We start from the raw sequence: 13,711 nt of genomic DNA, 5'->3' as shown, positions 1-13,711 counted from the left end.
TAGTGGTCACACACCTGTAAACTGTCTCAGCAGATGGGTTAAATCAGATTGATTATAACTGATGGGCCACAAACCTGTTGGTGAATTAGGAGGGTATCTAACCCAAGCATGTGAAGACTTCCCCCAGTTGAATAAGTAGATGAGAAAAATTTGTTCCAACAGATATCCAGGTAGCTGAAGCAGGCTCTGTGGAATACTTATAACTTGGTCAGGCATTTAAGTTGCCAGAGTCATCCACTGCATCCTTGGCCATCAACAGTCCCCTTGACTTTTGTCCTACCACTGGACTTCAATGACTCTGGAAGAGAGAGTGAGACTGACAGCTTTGTGCAACTCTGCCTCACTTAAATTCAATTCATGTCATTGGCACTATTTAATAATGAAGGATGAATAAGAACAACATGTATAATACGCATCATGGTCCTTGCTTTCTCAATAGGTATAGAAGGAAGTGGAAGATGGAAAGGATTGGGAATTGAAAATAAAATTAAAAATAAAAGACCATAGCAATACCAGGTGCTACTTTATAATGATTGAACTAGCAAGGGAATATAATGTAGAAGTTGTACATCAGCGGATTCTATCTCAGGCACTATGGAGCAGTAGTAATCTGTGGCCTCCATCCATGAAGCTCCTTGGTTGTATTCCATCTCATTCTCTGCTTCTTGTGCCCACAATGAGAAGCAGTATCTTTCCCTGGGAATCTGACAGCTCGAATCCTCAGAATTGGTTGCTGCTAGCCAATAGGGAGATCAGTATCATGGACTTCTTCTGAAAGCTGTCAAGCACTCCAAATCCTTATACCTCAGTACAAGAAATGTTTAAAGCTCAAATCCAATGAATGGGGAAAAAAAGATATCGAATTCAGTATGTCATAGTATCAATTTTGTCAACACTGACTTCTTACATGACTTTTTTGAGCCATGATTTTGTGGTCAGTGAGCTCCTGATGGTGATAGCCATGAAAAAATAGAAAGGAAGGAAATAAGCACTTAGAAGCACTATGTGTGAGGCACTCTGCTAAGTACTTTAAAAATAGCTCATTTTATCCCCACAAGAACTCTGGGAGGTAGGTACTATTATAATCTCTATTTTATAGTTGAGGAAACTGAGACAAACAGATATTAAGTGGCTTGCTCAGGGTCATACAACTAGTAAATGGTTGAGACCAGATCTGAACTCAAATCTTCTTGATTCTATACCCAGCACTCTACACATTGTCTCACATCTAACCGCCTCAGAAAATGTGATTGTCAAAAGAATTGTTATTCCTCTTTCTATTTTCAAACTACCACCACTCTGGGCCCTGGTGCAAAGAATAACTTTAGGGGCAAGATTAGAAGGCATCAGTTATACTTATAAACACAGAGGTTTAGGAACTTATTTCCAATCCCAGTGTGGGTAGGGGGCACACTGAGAAGCAAATTCCCATCCTCCCTCTCTTCCTGAAGAAGAAACATTCAAGATTGCTTTTTGTTTATTTGATTGAACAATATAGTCTATGAACATTCTTTTTATGTATATCACTACTGTGTATAGTCCATCAGGAAATGGAATTTGTTTATTAGGAATCATTTTCAAGTGTTCCCAACTTATCAGGGACAGTTAATAAAAATGGAAGGGCACATTGAATCTGGACATAAACATTCCCTATGCTGCACTAGGGTAGTTAATTTTTGTTTCAATAGATTGGCAATTTAAGCATCAACACAGATGTCTCTCTCACACCCTCTGAGTACTGGTTGTTGCTTTTAAGACATCCTATGGGATATTTAATGTGAAAAGATTAGCTCAAATCTCAGTAAAATTAAATGAACAGAGAAGTCACATTAAGGCCTAATAATCAGATAATGATGTGTTCCTTTTGCTCATAGGTCATTTTAAAGAATCCTCAACCTAGGGTTCTGAAGGAGACATTTGGACATAGTCACAACAATCCTTTTGCATAACAAATACTGAAAAAAGAGCTAATTCTTTTGTGTTAAGCTAATTCATGATTATGAGCTCTTTCACCTTTGCCCAATAATAATAAAAGGCATTGAGAGATGTTTTGATAGCATATGTTTTTATAGTGTTACAATTATTTCATTTTGTGTATCATGAGTATTTATCGAGAGCATTTCTGTGTGTATATATATATATATATATATACATGTATATATGTTATATATGCAAATATGTGTAATATGTAACAGGCAGTTCTGGGATATGTCACTTAGTAGAGTAACCTTATTTTCTCAGCCAAAAATAAAGTTTTATTCAAATGCGGGAGGCAACATGTAAATAAATAGATACCCTCAAGATTATCACAACAAACTCTTGCAGATCTCATTAAGATGCAACTTTTTGAATATGGTCTATTGATAGACTCAAGAGCTATAAATGGACAAAATTGTGCCTAGGAGTAATTCAACTGGGGTGGGGGAGGGGCGAAGTGATGCAGGTGTCGGTCTTGAGGGAATGTAGCAAATGCTAGGGTAAGTATTGGTGGCACAGAAGAAAGGTGCAGTTGTACTGGCAAGAGTCTTCGGAAGTGGTTTCACTTTGTGTACCTGGAGGACTCAAGTAGGCAGGACACAGAGAAGTTTGTCTTCCTGGGGAGGAATCATGCCTTTCCTGATTCTAGTGCTCTGGCAAAAAGCCCCATTTGTTCATAACAGTTATAGTTCAATAACAGTGACTTAAAGTTCATGACATTTTTAGTTGGTTTGCTCAATAATTACCAAATTGAGATTGGGTTGTTCTTTAGGTAGAGAGATGACAGGGTAAATGGAATGTTTGACCTGGAAGCAAGAAAATCTAAGTTCAAATACAGCCACAAATACTTAATTAGTTGTATAACCCTGGGCAAGTAATTTGACCTCTCTCTCTGTCTCACCTACCTCCCAAGGTTATTGCAAGGATAAAATGAGATAACATTTGTAAAGTGCTTTGCAAACCATAAAGCACTAATAGCTATTATCATTTATTATTATTATTATTGTTTTCACTCCTGGGAATTTTTGACATAGTCTTTTTGTCCCTCAGTCAACACAGAGTTTTTTCTAAGAATTTACTGATGTTTTCAGCAGCACTAGATATGAAAGCTTTATGTAAAACATAAGAATGTATTCACCATCTATTTGGAGGGCTCACTGGTTCTCTAATCTTTTGGTATTAGATATATGATGCTTTTTGTTAAGAAAAATAGGGTTACATTACATTAGAGAAGAAGCTGGCAAAGTGCTTTGACAGTAAATCATGAACTGCTATGAAGTATTTGAGCCACTAATTATGGATCACTTCAGAACCAACTCTTTTCTAGTTTTAAAGACAAGCTAGAGTTTTCCTCACCTCCCTTGAAATGATCATTCTGTCATCCATTATATAAATGGTTTGAAAGCTTTTTGCTTTACATTTGATCCAACTTGCATTTTCTTTGTGTTGGACTTTTTTTTTAACAATATAGATGAACATACGATCAGAAATTTTTCACATGCTCCTTCTGGGGTTCTCCATTTATATAAAGTGTTCGCAAACATTCAAGTGTTAATTTATATTTTTTGGGGGAAAGAACCCAAGATATTTTTAAATTTTTATTGTGTGATGCTCTGTAAGAATCAACCTGTTGGGGCAGCTGGGTGGCACAGTGGATAGAGCACTGGCCCTGAAGTCAGGAAGACCTGAGTTCAAATGTGGCCTCAGACCAAACACTTGACACGTACTAGCTGTGTGACCTTGGGCAAGTCACTTAACCCCAATTACCTCACCAAAAAAAAAAGAATCAACCTGTTGTACAACCTGTATGTGTGTGTGTGTGTGTGTGTGGCCATAGCCAGTGAGTACTGAAAAGGTTGGATTCCAACAAAAGCTTTTCCTTCACTACAAGTCTAATACCCATTTCCAATTCATGATATTCTTGATGGGAATATAAAGAAGGGAGTGGCAAGCTTTTACAGATTCTTGATTCAAGATTGATTTCAAGATTCTTGAAATTTTCTCAGAATTTGCTTAAATCTGTATAATAAGAATTGATCAAGTTTGATGTGAAAGCTCTGGACTTTGAAGCAACAGCAATTCATTCTTGCTCAGTGTGTCTCCTGAATCCTGCATCCTGAAGCAGGTGTATATCTGGCATATGAGACTTTTCTTCCATTCTTATGACCATTTATTTCCCTTAAGCAATACCTGTGTTAGGATAGCTGGAGGCTGCTTATCCTCTTTTTCACTGTGTTTTGGATTTCTTGTTGGGCCTAATGTTTCTTAAGGCGCTCAGATATTTCATTCTTCCTCTCATCCACCTCCGTAAGACTATGGGTATCCTCTTCTTCATCACTCAAAAATTCACTTGTTTCTTGAAAATTGTCCTCAAACATTTCTTTTGACATTTCCACTTATTCTGTCCACATGCCAGCCCACATCCAAGGTACTTTCTTTTCCTCAAGCATTGGCTTCTGAACATCTTTTAAACTTCCATGTACAAGTTTCATATTCTCCTGGAGCTTTTTCCTGTAGTCCTCAACAGTCTCTTCTTTGGGGCAGATTGTGTGAGCCTCATGTTCCTGGGATTATGAGAGGAATGCACATAGTAAGGTCTTATCATCCATATAGAACAGCTTCTGAGCCTCCTGGTGGCTGTCACTTTTGCTATTTCCCTAAGGTCTCTCCCGATGTTGTTTGTTGGTGGCAGCAGGCTTCCTTTTCTTTGAGGTGGATTTAAAAGTCTCAACTGGGAGATTTCCTATACTCAGGATGGGAGAAAACCATGGAAACTTTGCTGAAGCCACTGAGACAAGATTGGCAAACACTGTATCCATGGTCAATGGTCACTGACCCTATAAGATAGTCATGACAAGTGCTTCAGGTGAGTACATCCTAGAGACCTTTAATAATCTGTTAAGAAGCCATGAGCCTTTAACATTCCTGTTGGCAGCTTTCTTTCAGGAACTCAGATCCAGGAGGATAGTAAGCTCCAAGCAGGAATGTTCCAAAAGTGTTAATATAAACATTAGCCAACTAGCTATGATTTCTTGCCTTTTCATACCATCATATTTTTTTATTTATACTGAATTATTTATTTTGTTCTTTGATCCCTGAATTTCCTTAAATTTTTGGTTTTCATTTTCAATTATTATTGAAAGATATCAAGAATTTCTGATATAATTTTTCCAGACTGCATTCCTAATTTCTTTTTCATTGCCCTTAATCAGGTGACACAGTATTCAAATTTTCTATGTGTATTTGCCATCTACAGAGTGATTTCATCTGCCATTTTCTTTCTATAAGTCTTGAGTAATTTTCTCAAGTAGCTTTTTGCCAAAGATGTGATTTTTTTTACTAAGAGTATTACTAGATCTATCTTTCCTCATATGGTCCTTACCATGATAAGGACTATTGAAGATACTATTGTATGCAAGTCCTGAAAATATTTTTATATTCTGTATCAAATGTTGTAGGATAATGTGTTTGTTAATGATGGATTTAACAGATCAGATTTTTCAAATATCCCATGACACCACCCACTTTTTTTTGGATCTGTTAGTTGGATTCATGTCATCCATTGGCTTTTCAAAATTTTATTCCGAGTATATCCATAATTTTTTCAAAATATCTTAAGATATTGTTGTGATTTTTGCCATTCCTTTTGTGACTGAGCAGCACTTCTGAATGTTATGTGTAGTGTTGCTTTCAAATGCCTTTTATTTTATCATTTCTTGCTTCAGTTTTAATCAATTCCTCAATATCCATTCTTATTTCATCAAATCTGGGCTTAGGAAAGAAGTTGTTTCTTACATTAACCTACATTGGTCTGTAATATATATTTTGTAATGTGGAAGTGAAGAAATTATTGACAATCAACAGTAGAAGTCTTTTTTATGTATATGTTGAATTCTGTTTTCAATTTTATTATGTATTACTTGAAAATAAAAAAAAAATTCCAGTCCATTTCATATGGACTCAACCTTTGCCTACTTTTGTTGTCAGTTCCATCTGTACTAGGCCACTTCCAGCATGAAGGAGCTCCATTTCTTTTGTTTTCCTCTGTGTGAAGTTGATCATTACAATCGTCTTCAACATATGCTGCCCTGCCAATTTCTTAGAGTCATAGCAACAGTTATACCATGCTGGCAGAGCTGCTAACCTCAGTAGTGGTATTGAGAGAGGTGATTAGCCCAATTCATGGTTCTTTCCCATACATACATACTTTATGGCATGTTCAATGGGGTAGGATATCCTCCTTCTTCTCCTCCTCTTCATCATCACTGATGATGATGATGACACATTTGTAGGAATGGACAAGTTGCAATCTGTACCCTCGGTGGGAGTACTCAGATCAATGAGATTATAGATCCACCATTAAAGTGTTCAGTATATTGTAGACCTGGCCAAGAGCATAGATCAAACCACCAATAACTATGTGGCTATTCATTTCAGCACACAGATAAATGATATACATTGATAATTTAACAAAATCCTTTCAATCATGTAAAAAAAAAGTTAACTCAATAAGCAATCCCTGTGTCTAATCCCACTGCAAATCACCTTAAATCTTCTGAAAGTTTGGAGGGATACCTAACAACATTGGAAGGGGAGAAGCAATGGTGCTGATCTTTGTCCCTCATTTCCTGATGCCACAACTTCCCTTTACACTAAGATGTTGTTGTTCAGTCATTTTCAGTTATCTTCAACTCTTCATGACCCCATTTGGTTGTTGTTATATCTTCAAGCATGGTGATGTGTGGGTTTGATTTGCTTGACTCTGTTATAAGGATTATGATTTTCTTTATTTGTGGAGAGGGAGCTAGTAATAGTGTTGCAAAAAATAAAGAAAGAATGGGGGTCACTGAAGCATTTTAATGCACAAGAAAAAACAGAAGGAAGTTCATAAGGAAACAGAAATTAAGACAGCTTTGAAAATAGTAGATTCGTACACATAAACACATGTACATACATATTTAAAGCAATCTATATATAACAGAAATCCATGATTTTACATATAATGCTCTTTTTCAGGTCTATTTAGTCAATGGGAATGTTCTTTTTGGAAGTTCATTAAATCCAAAATAAAGTTTAATTTAAAAAATGAGAAGTTATTCCATAAGATGTTTTGTGGAATAATAAAGTTGAGTCATATTTAAAAAAAACCTCATTGTCCCTTATATTTGTTGACACAATTTCTAGATTTTAGTTTAACTTACATTTGAAACAGGAAGAATTTCTTCCAAAGCATTTTTACTTAAGGATAGCCACAGATGACTCTTTGAAAAATCACTGAAGACGCAGAGGGGTCCCCAAAGATTTGTAAGACCTCTGAAAGAACATGTAGATATTAAGGCAAAGGTATTAATATGAATTCCACAAGAGATAATTTTAGTAATATATTAAAGAAATGAATGGAACACAGGCAAATAGCGTTTCTTTCATTTAGAAAGAAAATCAACCCCCATGGAATTAACTTACATAAACAGATACTGTTTTTACATGGAGTGAGGTAATCAAATCAGGAGCAAAATTCTCATTGAATTTATTCAGCCTCTTCTCTCAGTACATACCCACATTGGAACTTACTCTGGCTTCTGAAACAATATTTCTGGTTTAAAACTTATAATTCAATTTTATTCAATTGTTCCATGTGGAAACATTTATTATCCATCCAAATTTGTTCTCCAAGAATTTATTCATAAAAATAAATAACAAATGGTACTTGTTTTTGCTCAATTTAGTTTTGAAATATTGCTAAAGCAATCTTGCTTATAGAATTCATTTTAATTGTGTTGTTATATATATCAGAGAAAAGTATATCTTCCCTTTTCCAAGTCCCTTCTGAATTCTGTTCAGATGATAAATTCCTCATGGTACAACCAGGAACTCTTTCCTTAAACCACCACCAGTAACAGAATTTCAAGATTTGCACAGTCTTTGAAATTGAGGTTTCTGAGACAAAACAAAGTCCCTCCAAAGTGCCCTGAAAGCTGGAAATATTCACATATGAGTGCAGTGGATTATACATTCTTTAGGGACTCCATGGCAGATGCCAGAATAATATGGTACCAGTACTTTCAGTCTCTATGCTACGGATTACAAATCGTCTATTCTTGGGCATGTCATACACTTTGAATAAATTATTTACAATTTTCCGCAAGGGATCATTGTATTTATCCATGTAATGCTAAATTTATGTGTATATCTGTTATTATTATATAACACATACATTTTTAAAGAACTAAATTAATCCTATATTAAAGAAAGAATATTGATGAATAAAAGTCAGCTGTCATGACTAATTTTTTAACTAAAACCCTTATAGGTTAATCACAATAAAACTTGTTTTCCCTCTGGATTTTAATGGTTAATTTTGAAATGGTGCAAACTATCAGCTAAAAACAATCAAATTATGCTTTATATTTTCAAGAACCTGTAAGCATGTCACCTGTTTCATCCTTCTGCATCCCTAAATTACCAAGCTCATTAATATCATGCCAAAGTCAAAAGAATCTTGAATTTATGACTATCTAGTGTCAGAATGGCTTTTTCCCCAGAGGAATATCATATAGTCTTACGAAATGAGGAAAATTATAATTAAACTAGTATGGAATTAGAGTACTCCATAATCTGCAACCATAAAGTTTGATAGAAACAGAAACAACTGATTATTAATGACTTGATTAAGTAGATGGGGTGTAGAAGAGGGCTTTAGTCAGGAGTGTGCTGGTAAATGTTCAGCAATTGGCTCTGCAAAAACACATGACACACTTTTAATTTTAATCTGCATGATTAACATTTTCTCCATTATTTTCCTAAGTCTAGGTAATCAACAAAATAATAAATCAAGCCCTGACTTGTAGCATTTGCTGATTTCTGGGTTGCAAATACTCATCCCCAAAATTTAAATGTGAATTTTCTCAAGCCCCTATAGTACTATGAGATGACTTTAGCACACCCCTGGCTTTAGCTCATTTCTATCTGGAGTATTTCTAATGGGATTCTTCATTATGCATAATGAATCAAAAAAATTAAACTTTAGTTCTTGAAATAACTCAATGACTCAAAATAGTGGAAATAGGGAAAAGAGTAGAATAACTTGAGCATGTGGCCACTACAACAACACTTTAATTCAAAACTCCAATTTTGTTACCATTATGGAAGGGATAAAACTGGAGAGTGTCCTATAAATCTCAATCTAGTGAAATTATTTTGGTCATCCACCAGTTTTGGAGAGAAGAAATCACTCTGGGAACTCTGAGTGGTATGTCAACTACTTGGGACAAGCAATAATTGTGATATAGTTTCATTTTGTGACAGCCATGATCATAAGTGAGCACTTTTACTGAAAATACCAGATGAAACTGGATTAAACTAGCTGCCCTACCTTTAGTTATTTCTCATGCTGAATTTCATGACATACACGTTTCATTGTTTTCTTGTTCTGTTTTTAATTCTATGATTATATTTGAATGGATATGGAAATGTGTAAAAGTTGCAGCTCTACAACAACACCTTTGGATAACTGTTTGAGATATTTCAGTGGCCGTTGGTCTCAAGAATTCAAGTATTTGAAGGATCATTTAAATCCAAGAAGAAACAAGATCAGTCATATCAAATTACAAAGGAAAACACAGCAAAATAAAAACAAAAACAAAAAAACAAGCAAATAAACACAAGAGCTAATAAGAAAAAAACAAAGACCTCTGGAAAGGTTGTTCACGATTCCTCTCCTGTGCTGCTTAGGCTTCTTATAATTGTGAGAAAATAGACAAGATCAGCTTTTTTGTTGTTGTTTTTTTAAACTACCTATTGTTAAGGGGGAAAATGTTTGTCATGGGCAAGATAACACAAAAACTAGAGTATTGAAGATTGGAAAAAGTAATTTTTAATAATGAAACCCAGTTTTTCATTCAAGGCCATACACCCAAACTGCTGTTAGAATCTGAATGAACTTATAAAACCTGGGCAACTTCATTAGATTGTAATATATCTATCCAAAGTGTTTTGGGGATTTTTGACTTCTAAGGGACCTAGAAGGCTTGTTCCCACCAAAGGAATAGTTCACTCTGATAAATATACTGAGATAACAAGAAGCAAAATTGTTCTGGAATTACACAAATTCTCAAATGAAGATAGAACGGCCTTGCACTATGCCAGAGATCACAATACATTAATGAATACATCTAAGAAATAGATAAACATGGTTCTATAGCCTGGGAACTTGCCTAATGTTAACCCCATGAAAAACCTTTGGGCTATAATCGAAGCTAGACTTGGAGAAATAAATGGTTGTCAAAAGTATGCATAATATTTAATGTGATAAAAGTGTGCTTTCTTAATGAAGAAACATGTGATTTCCTTGTGAACTCAATACCAAATATTTTTTTAAAGTGATTGTAGCAAATTGAAATATCATATATTGAGGGTTTTTTAAAGAGGTTAAAATAACTATGAGGTTTATTGGGTAAGTCAACATATTTAATTATTTTACTTTTTCTCAAATAGTATGCAGACCACTGTAGCTCCTGTAGTTCAGAACAACAGAGAGAAACATTAAATACATTAGGTGGGTAGTGTTTCCCAAGAGTATTATGGCAAAATGATATGTCCCCATATATAGGGAAAGAAAAGATGGAAAGGCATATTAGGGACTTCCAAAGCAATCAGTAGTGATAGAGTCCCAATCCACCTTAAACTATATGGGTTTTATAGTGTGAGTAAAAGATATATGGTACTGAGTGTCTTAGCACTGTGACTGTTACAAAAAGAGAGTCACAAAATCTCAGTGCTAGCAAGGGCCTAGTCAAACTAGTCAAGTAGGCAAAACTTTAGGGAAAAAAGAATGATTTCTAAAGTGTTCTAGAAAAAAATGTTTATCTAATTTCCTATAAAAGACCACCAGTGATGGAGAGCTCATCATCCTTCAAGACAGCCCTTTCTACACTTACAATTCTAATTGTTTGAATTATCATGGTTTCCAACCCCTTTATCATTTTGACTGATCATTGATTTTCTTTTTAAAATAGGGAGCTCAGAACTGAATAAAATACTCTAATTATGGTCTACCCAAAGTGGTAAGACTCTAATATACATCTTTCAAGACATGACGCTTGTTTTTGTAACATAGGAGAACATTACTTTGGGGGCTATTGTTTTAGAGTGTTTGATTATATTGAACTTTTAACTCAGTAAAACTCATGTACTATTTTCCCTGTAACTATTATCTAAGCATGTGTCTGCCATTCTGGATTCATGAAGTACATTTTCAGTTGAGTAAAACAATATCTTTGTTTCTTTAATTTTATCTAATTTGATTCAGCCCACTGTTGAAGCCTTATTAGGTATTTTAGATCCTGAATATCTCATCCAGCATCTTAGCTACCTCTTCCAGTACGTTTTCTATGGTTTTATTTCAATTCTTGATGGATATCTTTTTAGATACCACCTTGCTCTGGCCTTTACATCAAGAATCCTTAGAAGTTTAGGTATAAAATGTATCATTTTGATAACATTAAATTAAAAAGATTTTGTACAAATAAAATGAATGTAGCCAGGATCAGAAGGTAATGAGAATGTTGGGGGGAAATTTATAGACATTTTATCAGATGGAGGACTTATATCTAAAATATATAAAGAAATTTGTCCAATCTATAAGAATACAAGTCATTCTCCAATCAATAAATGGTCAAAGGATATGAACAATCAATTTTCCAAAGAAGAAATCAAAACAGTTTATAGTCATATGAAACAAATGATCTAAAGCATTATTGGTTAAAGAAATGCAAATTAAAACAATCTTGAGATATCATTATATACTTACCAGACTGGCTAAAATGATAGAAGAGGAAAGTGATAAATGTTAGAGAGGATGGGGAAAAATTGAGATGCTAATTTATTGTTGGTGGAATTGGGAACTGAATCAATCATTTTGGAGAGCAATCTGGAACTATGTTCAATGAGTTATAAAACTACTTATGCCCTTTTACCCAGAAATACTACAACTTCTTCTGTTTCCAGAGATAATTAGGGAAAAAGGAAAAGAAACTATATGTTCTAAAATGTTTATAGCAGCTCTCTTTGTGGTGGCAAAGAATAGGAATTTCAGGGATGCCCATCAATTGGGGAATGGCTGAGCAATTTGTGGTACATGATTGTGATGGAATAGTACAGTGTTAGAAGGAAAGATGAGTTCAATGATTTTAGAAAAATGTGAAAAGACTTGCATGAAATAATGAATTCTGAAATGAGTAAAACCAAGAGAATGTTGTATACAGTAACAGCAATATTGTTTTAAGAACTACTTTGAGTGAATAAGTTATTTTAACTGTTTAAATACCCAAATTAACCATAAAGGACATATGAAGAAAGATGTTATCTGCATTGGGGGGGGGAAACTGATAAATAGAAGTATGTACATATATATATATATGTGTGTGTGTGTGTGTGTATGCACATATATGTGTATGTGTATGTCTATATATATATAGACATACACATACATATGTGTGTGTTCCTATTTGTATCTAATGGTAGCCATCTTTAGGGTTCAGGGAGGGAGAAAAGGAAAAAAGAAATTTACATGATAATTTTGTTTTATATTTGAAAGAAATAGAAAGTTGTGCATAGTAGATTTACAGTTTCATATGCAATCATTTTTATTGTACTATGTTATGGAAATGCTTGCTTTATTACATAAATTAAAAATAAAATTAAAAAAGGAGAAAAAAAGAATCCTTAGAAGTTCTTTATTCCATTAAAGATCCATATTTCTTCAGGAACATGCCATGCTAACTTTCTAACAAACTTTCATTCTACTTTGACACAGACAACTGACCAGTGGATAAGGAGAGTGGTATAGGTATAATTTACTTAGATTTTATCACAGCATTTGACATAGTCTGGAATGCTATTTTGATGAACAGGATGAAGAGATGTGGACTAGATTGTTATAGAATTAGGTAAATTTGAAACTGATGGAGTGACTACAGCCAAAGTGATTCAATGTCAAATTGGAAGGAGATTCCCCAGGGATCTATAATTGGTCCTATTCAGTTCAATATTTTCATCAATAACTTGAATAAAAACAAAGGTAGCATATGCTAGACACCTGGGAGGAACAATTAATATACTGGATGACAGGGTCATAATTTTAAAAAAATCTTGACAATGTTGGGCTGAGTCACATAAGATGATATTTACATAGGAAAATGTCATATTTTGGTCAAAAAAATCAAACAGGAAGTTTTCCGTAATAACCCTGATTTGTCATAAACTAGTACCACGAAACAGTATTCGAGTCATTCATATCATTAGAAAACTAAAACCAGGCTTTTCTTGGACATTCTCCAAGGCAATGTAAACTTAAAAATGAAATTATAGATCATAGGTCAGAGTATTAGAGCTGGAAGGGACTTGGGGATCACCTGGTCTAACCTCCTCATCTTATGGATGAGGAAACTATTAGCACAAAAAAGTGAAGGGACCTCCCCAACATTTCACAGTTAGCAGGTAGCAGTAAGGATTGAAACCTAGGTCTTCTTAGTTTCTTGCCTCTAAGCCAAATGTTTCTCCTACTCCATCATGTTTCAATACCTATTCATTATGTCAATTCATTTAAATGTTCCTTTTGGGCTAACAGATAATAATTTGAAGAGTCTGAGCATCAGGCACAACAGATGTACTTGAATCAACATTGTATACCCACTGAATTATGCCGATTGTAGAGGCTGATGACAAAATAAGGTTT

At 34.5% G+C, this 13,711-nt stretch overlaps 1 pseudogene; it reads right to left on the bottom strand.

Annotated features, from left to right (window-relative positions):
- Window positions 1-2,398: 2,398 nt before the first annotated feature.
- The window catches only part of LOC114053814, a 75,676-nt pseudogene continuing 64,363 nt past the window's right edge, over window positions 2,399-13,711 (bottom strand).

Source organism: Vombatus ursinus, unplaced genomic scaffold (assembly GCF_900497805.2).
Source record: "Vombatus ursinus unplaced genomic scaffold, bare-nosed wombat genome assembly UNPS02014812.1, whole genome shotgun sequence".
NCBI lineage: Eukaryota > Metazoa > Chordata > Mammalia > Diprotodontia > Vombatidae > Vombatus > Vombatus ursinus.
This window is presented reverse-complemented; position numbering and strand designations above follow the sequence as displayed.